This window comes from Palaemon carinicauda, chromosome 16 (assembly GCF_036898095.1).
Source record: "Palaemon carinicauda isolate YSFRI2023 chromosome 16, ASM3689809v2, whole genome shotgun sequence".
Classification (NCBI taxonomy): domain Eukaryota; kingdom Metazoa; phylum Arthropoda; class Malacostraca; order Decapoda; family Palaemonidae; genus Palaemon; species Palaemon carinicauda.
In genome coordinates this window covers 45,966,861-45,974,360 of record NC_090740.1, presented here as the reverse complement: position 1 = coordinate 45,974,360, position 7,500 = coordinate 45,966,861, and positions in this window count along the sequence as shown.

Below are 7,500 nucleotides of genomic sequence, written 5' to 3'. Positions count from 1 at the left end.
GGGGGGTGGGGGGGTTTGGGGGAGTCTATAGGTCAATCTGCTGAGTTATCAGCAGCCCCTACATGGCCCTCCTCGGTCCTAGCTTGGGTGGAGAGGAGGCTTGTTCGATTGTCATATGTAATATAGTCACTCTCTAGGGCAGAGGTTCTCAATGGGGGTGAAATTCACCCCCAGGGGTGAATTTTGGGTTTTCAGGGGGTGAATTGTGACCGAAGTAAGTTTATGGGAAAGTAGAGCAATTATAGGCTTTTGCATATCTGGCCTGTCACGTGGACTGGGATTATATCCTGTGCTGGCCCAGGAAAAAATGGATTGGACAGTAATATACAAGTGACCACCCAAGTTAATCCTAGGATTGGAAAAGGTACTGAGGAAGAGACAGATGGCTAGGGAATTAAGTAGGCCCCAAGAAAATCACTTGGCAACCCCAAGATTGGGAACTCCTTGATTATAAATGAGAAGCTAATACCAATTTCCGTCTTGAATTGTCATCAGTAAGTGTCGTTTGTGAACCTTATTTCCAGGATATTATCTTGAAGACTAAGTAAGTAAGTACAATAATTTTGTTTCTTCCACTGATTATGCATGCATGTGTCCGTGTTTTCTGTTTTTAGTTTTTATTATCATTTCAATTGTTATTTTTTTTTGTTAAATAGGGATTTTGGGCTTCTTCAGTGATTTTGGTATTCTTCTGAAAATATATAGAATATATAAAAATATAAATAAAAAATACAAAAAGTATATAAAATTATTTAAAGATAAAAAAACTAACTTAATTATAAAAGTGCAAAAAAAAAAAACTTAAGTTGTTTAGTTAAACAACCCCCCAAAAAATATAAATTATATATATTTTTTTAATTGAATCTTATATTTATTAGGTTAGTTTTTTTATCTTTAAAGAATTTTATATATTTTATATATTTTTTTTCTATTTTTGTTTTTATACTTTCTTATATTATTCTATATTTTTTCAGAAGAATACCAAAATCCCAGAAGCCAAAAATCCCCATTTACCCATTTTTTTTTCTTTGCATTTTTTGTGAGTATTTTGTTGGTCTTGCACTCACATTGGTGACTGTGCTTCTCTAGTATAGTTTTTGTGATATTAACAGGGACCATAATCTCTCATATTTGTGTATTTTACACATTCTCTTTGTGCTTCACTGTCATTATTTACTACTTAATGTCAGTCATGTTGCTGATTAAATATATAATGGATAAATATATCACATTTTGTCTGTAAAAATAACCAATTAATAGTTTTACGTTTTCTTGTTTTGATGTACAGAATTCGGAGCCCATTAGGAGTATAAAAAAAGTATGATCATTCATATATTGCATATGGATTCACATCCATCATCATCAGTGGAGAAAAAAAGGCCCCTATGTGTTATTTGTAGTGAAGCTTTGACAAATACTTCTATGAAACTACCAGAGATGAGGCAACATTTGCAAAATGTTCATCCTCATCATGTAGACAAGAACAAAAACTTTTGAATACCATTGGAATGCTCTCAAAAAGATGAGGCTGGTTTCAACAGAAAATTTTAAAGAGAAAAACGATAAAATTACAAAAGCTTGTAATAGCAAAGCAGATAAAAAAAAAACATACAATTGGAGAAAATTTGATCAAGCCTTGCGCTCTCAAAATGGTGGAAATTGTGTTGGGAAATGAAATGAAGGTTCCATTATCAAACAGTACTGTTCAAAGGAGGATGGGTGACATAGCCACTGACATCAAGGATCAAGTTGTGCCAGAGATCAAGTCTTCAGCATTTGGCTTATTTTCAATTCAACTTGATGAATCAACTGATGTGGCATCATGTTCCCAGTTGATGGTGTTTGCAAGGTATGTTCACTCAGGTTCATTTAAAGAGGAGTTCTCTTTTGTTCTCCTCTTAAACTAACTACCAAGGCCTCTGATATTTTGGAGAAGGTTTCATCTTTTTTTGAATCAGAAAATCTTTCGTAGGATAATGTCAGTGGGTGTTGTTCATATGGAGCACCAGCTGTGTTAGGGACAAAATCAGGATTCCAAGTATGTGTGAAAAAGCGAGCTCCAAAAGTGAAAGACATTCATTGTATGATCCATCGTCAGGCACTGGCCTAAAAAATACTTCCTGGTCCGCTAGAGAAGGTTTTGGGTCAAACAATTAAGATTGTAAATTTCGTCAAGGGAGCGGCACTCAACTCACGACTTTTCAAACTGGTATGTACTGATATGGATGCAACCCATCATTCGCTTCTTTTTCAAACGAATGTTCTTTGGCTGTCAAGAGGAAATATAACTGAACGAGTATTTGAGATTAGATATGAGCTCAAATTGTGTTTTGAAGTGCAAGGTAAAACAGAATTCCCTGCTGGCTGAGTGATTAGGAATGTATCACGCGTCTTGCGTATTTGGTTGATATATTTGGGCAACTGAATAAACTGAATCTTCAGATGCAATGAAGGAATACAAACATTATAAATTCGTAGATGCCTAGAAAACCTTCATGAGCAAGCTTGTAAATTGGAAGAAAAGGGTAAATGCAGAAAATAATGCAATGTTTGAGAAACTGCCATCCATTCTTGATGTTTGTGGTGAAGACAAGGTGCTTCCACAATTTGCAAAAATGAAATTTTGCAGCTGGAAAATTAATTCAGACGATATTTTCCCGAACGTAGTGATGATGAGTTGGATTTAGTCAGAAATCCATTCAAACTGTCTGTTGATAAAGTTCTTGATGATTGTCAAGATAAGTTTTTGGAGTTAAAAACTGATTCGGGTGTAAGAGATATTTTCGATGAGAAATCAATAACAGAATTTTGGCCTCTGATCTGCGATTCCTACCCAAAAGTGACAGAAATGGCTATCAGTGTATTGCTTCCGTTTGCATCGACATATCTTTGTGCGTCAGGCTTTTTCAGTAGATTAGAGGTAGAAAATGACCTGCGTTGTGCCCTTTCAAGCACTCATCCGCGTATCCCAGAATTGGCTAAGAAAAAAACAATCACAGGTTTTGTCAATCGATGAACTGTAATCTTCTGAATGAAAATAATTACAGATTTATAATATCTTGTTACCCTATCGAACTTTTTGTTTATTGCATTAGCTTCAGTTTGCCCTGTTAAGTAGTTCTTATAAATGAATAAAAAACTATTTTACTTTTATCCCAGTTTTATATTTCTATCGACATTTCTAATTTGCATATAATTCGTAATATTCCATTATAAAAATAATCCATGTAAAGCTGTAAATGTATAATATATTTTGAAAAAAAAGAAATAAAAGCATTTTTAGTAATATTTGCATATTATATACAGTGCACTTTTTGAGACACAATCCTGGAAAAGACGGGAAGGTAGGAGGGGAAGGGGGGGGGGGGGGTGAATGACATCATTACAAATGGTGAAAGGGGTGCATGGGCCAAGAAGGTTGAGAACCCCTGCTCTAGGGCATTGTACTGCTTGATAGGGCAATAATTGTCTCTGCCATTCATGATGACCTTTAAACCTTTAAAATATTTCCTAAGACAATCGATTATGATATTTAGATTATTTCCTCTTAGTTTGAATACTATGCGTAATTGGTCTTATTTTACCTTTTAATTACCCAGTTTTTATAGCTAAACAAGTATGTGCGTAGTAATTGAAGCACATTTGAAAGACCTTGATTTTGTTCAGCATGGATACATACTTGTAATGATAATGCTGAGTATCCGATGATGTAGTTCATGTTTATCATTGAGATTATATTTTTTTTATCGTCAATATTCTTATTCATGGTAATTAATTCAAAGATTTTAGTGTCTCCTCTTCGTTTTTGTTCGTCACCTGAAGGAATTATCAGAGAAGACCGGCTGTTAATAAAACGTTGTTGAAGTTGAGAAATTAGACGAAGAAATTAATAATTTTCATCATTACTCTAATTAATAATTCCCTACATTTTGATGATATTTCAGGATTAGCTTTTGAGAATCTAAAATAAGATAAAATAAAGATTCTCGTGATTATACTATAAAGTATAATATTTTTCTTGCATTTTTAACACCTTGGAACCTCCATTTCATTAATGAATACATTTTAAGACATGGAAATTTCTCAATATCCGTTACTACAAACAATAATCAGCATATTGAATATTCATCGCATTTGTAAACACAATGAAGTCCCTGCAATCTTACCCATCTTATATGATGAGAGATTTGCAACACATTTACCTAGATTTTGCGAAAATTGACATATGTGAAGAGTAAGATCCTTCTTGATTTGGTTTATAATCTGAGCGATTTCGCAAGATTTACCTGGATTTCATGAGCGAATGACAAATGGCTGGTTAGATGGATTAGATTGGTTATGTGAATTACAATTCAGCGTCAATTAAAGAGATTATTCAAGTGTAGCGTAGCTTTTTTTAATTAATGGGTGAAAATCTTTAGTAAAAATTAGTAATATAATAAAGTATAAGTGATTGATAAAAAAACACAAACGGCCCAATATAAAAAGTTAATTATATAGAATAGCTATTTCTCAATCCTAGGGTGTGTAATTGGGTGTAATTCGTGTGTAATTTCCAGGAGAAATAAGAGTCGGGAAAATATTAAGCATATGTTTATCATGAAATGATCGGAATACAAAAAGGTCTCAATTCTGTATTCCATCCTATAACTATGTTTGGATGAACATTTCTTGTTAAGCTGGATTTTCGACACTTGTTATAGTCAGAATTAAGCTTACGACCTATTAAATTCCCTTTCATGAACTGAATATTAATCTCTTACACCGTCTTTCTGCTAGTATTTTATAGTAGTTATCTGACTTTTGACTTCGTTTTCGAGATTTGGTAGTACAGAAGAAGAGTCAAATTTCGCATTGAATTGTTAATAAAATAACTCAAGTATAATTGCTATGTGCTTAGACATATTTTTTCAGAATTCCTTTTTAATGGAATGACTAAAAAACAACCATATATATCCTTGTTTTTATAAAAGCTGAAAGTAAATTGTATATATTTGACCAGAGATGCAAGGGAAGACATACGTCATCTGTGACTGGTATGGAACATATCACGACACATTTATTCAAGGGGAAACAGTATATCAATTGGCTGCCTGTTTTTTCCTCCCAGTTCCATATATCATATGCTGAGATAAGGCCATATATATTATTGTAATATACCTAACACAAATGAATAAAATAAGAATAAAATAGATCACGTAAATTCTAATCAACTGAAGTAGTAGTAGTAGTAGTAGTAAGTAGTAGTAGTAGTAGTAGTAATAATAATAATATAATGATAATAATAACAATAATAATAATTAAGTCAAACTTAAATGTAACTGACATATCTCACTGTTTTCCACACGGTTGTTAAACGCCAAAGATTCACCAACTTCTGTAGTTTATCGTCACCCCCCCCCCCCCCCCCCAGTATTTAGCAAAGCCTTTGATATCGTTATTAGACATTTTTTACATATAATTTGAATTTGGAAGTTAAAACTATTACAATGGTAAACTCTCTGAAAACATTTTGCTGCACTCGACTCTCTGGAGGGATAATAAATTTGTAAATAAAGTGTCAGACATGGGGGCAAATACTCTGGTTACAAAATGGCGGAATTGTGGAGATGATGACGGTAAATATAGGTCTTTAAGTGATCTTTATCATTTCAATTTCAGATATCTGCTTTACTCTGTCTGGAGCGGAAAATATTCCGCATAATTGTCAAGGTTAAGGAAAATATTTTTTTTTGGCAATATAAATCTGTTTTTAAAGGTTTAAAGGCCGCTCATGAATGGCAGAGGCAAGTGACAGTGACAGTGCCCTACCAGGCAGGACAATGCCCTAGACACTGACCGTATATACATATGATAAGTGCCCAAGCCCCCCTATCCACTCAAGCTACGTAAAGGACAGCCATGCAATGGCTGCTGATGACTCAGCAGATAGATCTATAGGCTTCCCAAACCCTCCATCGTTGGCTCACAAGGGTGGTGAGGTTGCAGCAACCAAAGGAAATAACAAGTTTGAGCGGAAGTCGAACCACAAAAAAAGACGCTACCACCAGGCCAGCACAACAATATGAAATCAATGTTTTTATATACGTTGATCTCTATTGTATATAGAACTAAAAACTAACATAAAGTACAGAAATTCTGGGTACATATTCGATTAATTTGGCGGATGCTTTTATGGATCTCGGTACTACATCGTGTATTATTATTATTATTATTATTATTATTATTATTATTATTATTATTATTATCTATTATTATATTATTATTAACTATGGTACAACCCTAGATGGAAAAGCAGGATGCTACAAGCCTCTGGGCTCCAACGGGGGAAATAGCCCAATGAGGAAAGGATTCAAGGAAAAGTAGAATCAAGAGAAATTCTTAGCAGAACCAGTGGCAAACTGTCGAGATTGGTCGCAAGAGACATTCTCATCTATAACACAGTTGCATTGGTATATGGGATTCTTGCGATTATAAAAGCGACCTTCTTACCTCGGTTATTCATCAGGATTTTATTAGGTCATAAAACTATTCAATGGTCATAATTTCTAAAGCCTCTCTCTCGCTCTCTCTCTCTCTCTCTCTCTCCTCTCTCTCTCTCTCTCTCTCTCTCTCTCTCTCTCTCTCTCTCTCTCTCTCTCTTGTTGCTTCTTCGTCGAGTTTTTTAAAGAGCGTAACAATCAGTTGTCTTGAAGAAGGAAGATTCGTACCCACGTATTTATACTTGACATCGTCAAGTATAAATACGTGGGTACAAATCTTCCTTTTTCACACTAAGAAGGTTGTCAAGTTGATAACCTTGTTAGTGTGAAAAAAGATATACATAGATATAAGGGGAAAATACGTTAACACAAAAAAATACGTCAATCAGTCAAAGAAAATTGAAACTAACCCAACCGTATGTAATAAAAAAAGAATATTTCTAAATTCTTTAATACGTATTTGAAATCATCAGCCTTCAAAGAAACTAAATAAAGGAATGCAATCAAGAGCAGCTCTCCTGTAAAGAAAAGAAAATTTAAAATATTCCTACAACAAGTATTATAATGGATATATTTCAAAATTTTTCAAAACTTATTTGAGATCATCAAACTTCAAAAAAAAAAAATAAATAAATAAAAAAAAAAAAATAGAGGAAAGTCATCGAGATGAGCTCCCTTGTGAAGAGACTCGAACTAAAGGCAGGTTAAATCCAATCAGATGTTTCGCGTTTAGGCACAAAATATTTTTTTTTTTTTTTCCAGGAATAGACTTGCTGCAATCAGATACATATTGGAAACCCCTTTTAGATTAAACCCATAAAAGCGAATAATCGCCGAGCAAGAAACTGTTCTGAATAGAAGAACGGATGTATCCAATTTTCTACTTAAAATATAAAAATAAATGAGTAAGATAAAATAGGTTGGTGGAATTTTTTCCTATTTCAAATTATATTAGATTTGCCGCTTAACACAATCTATAATAAATGACATAATTATACATAGCGTTTTGCTTAATAAA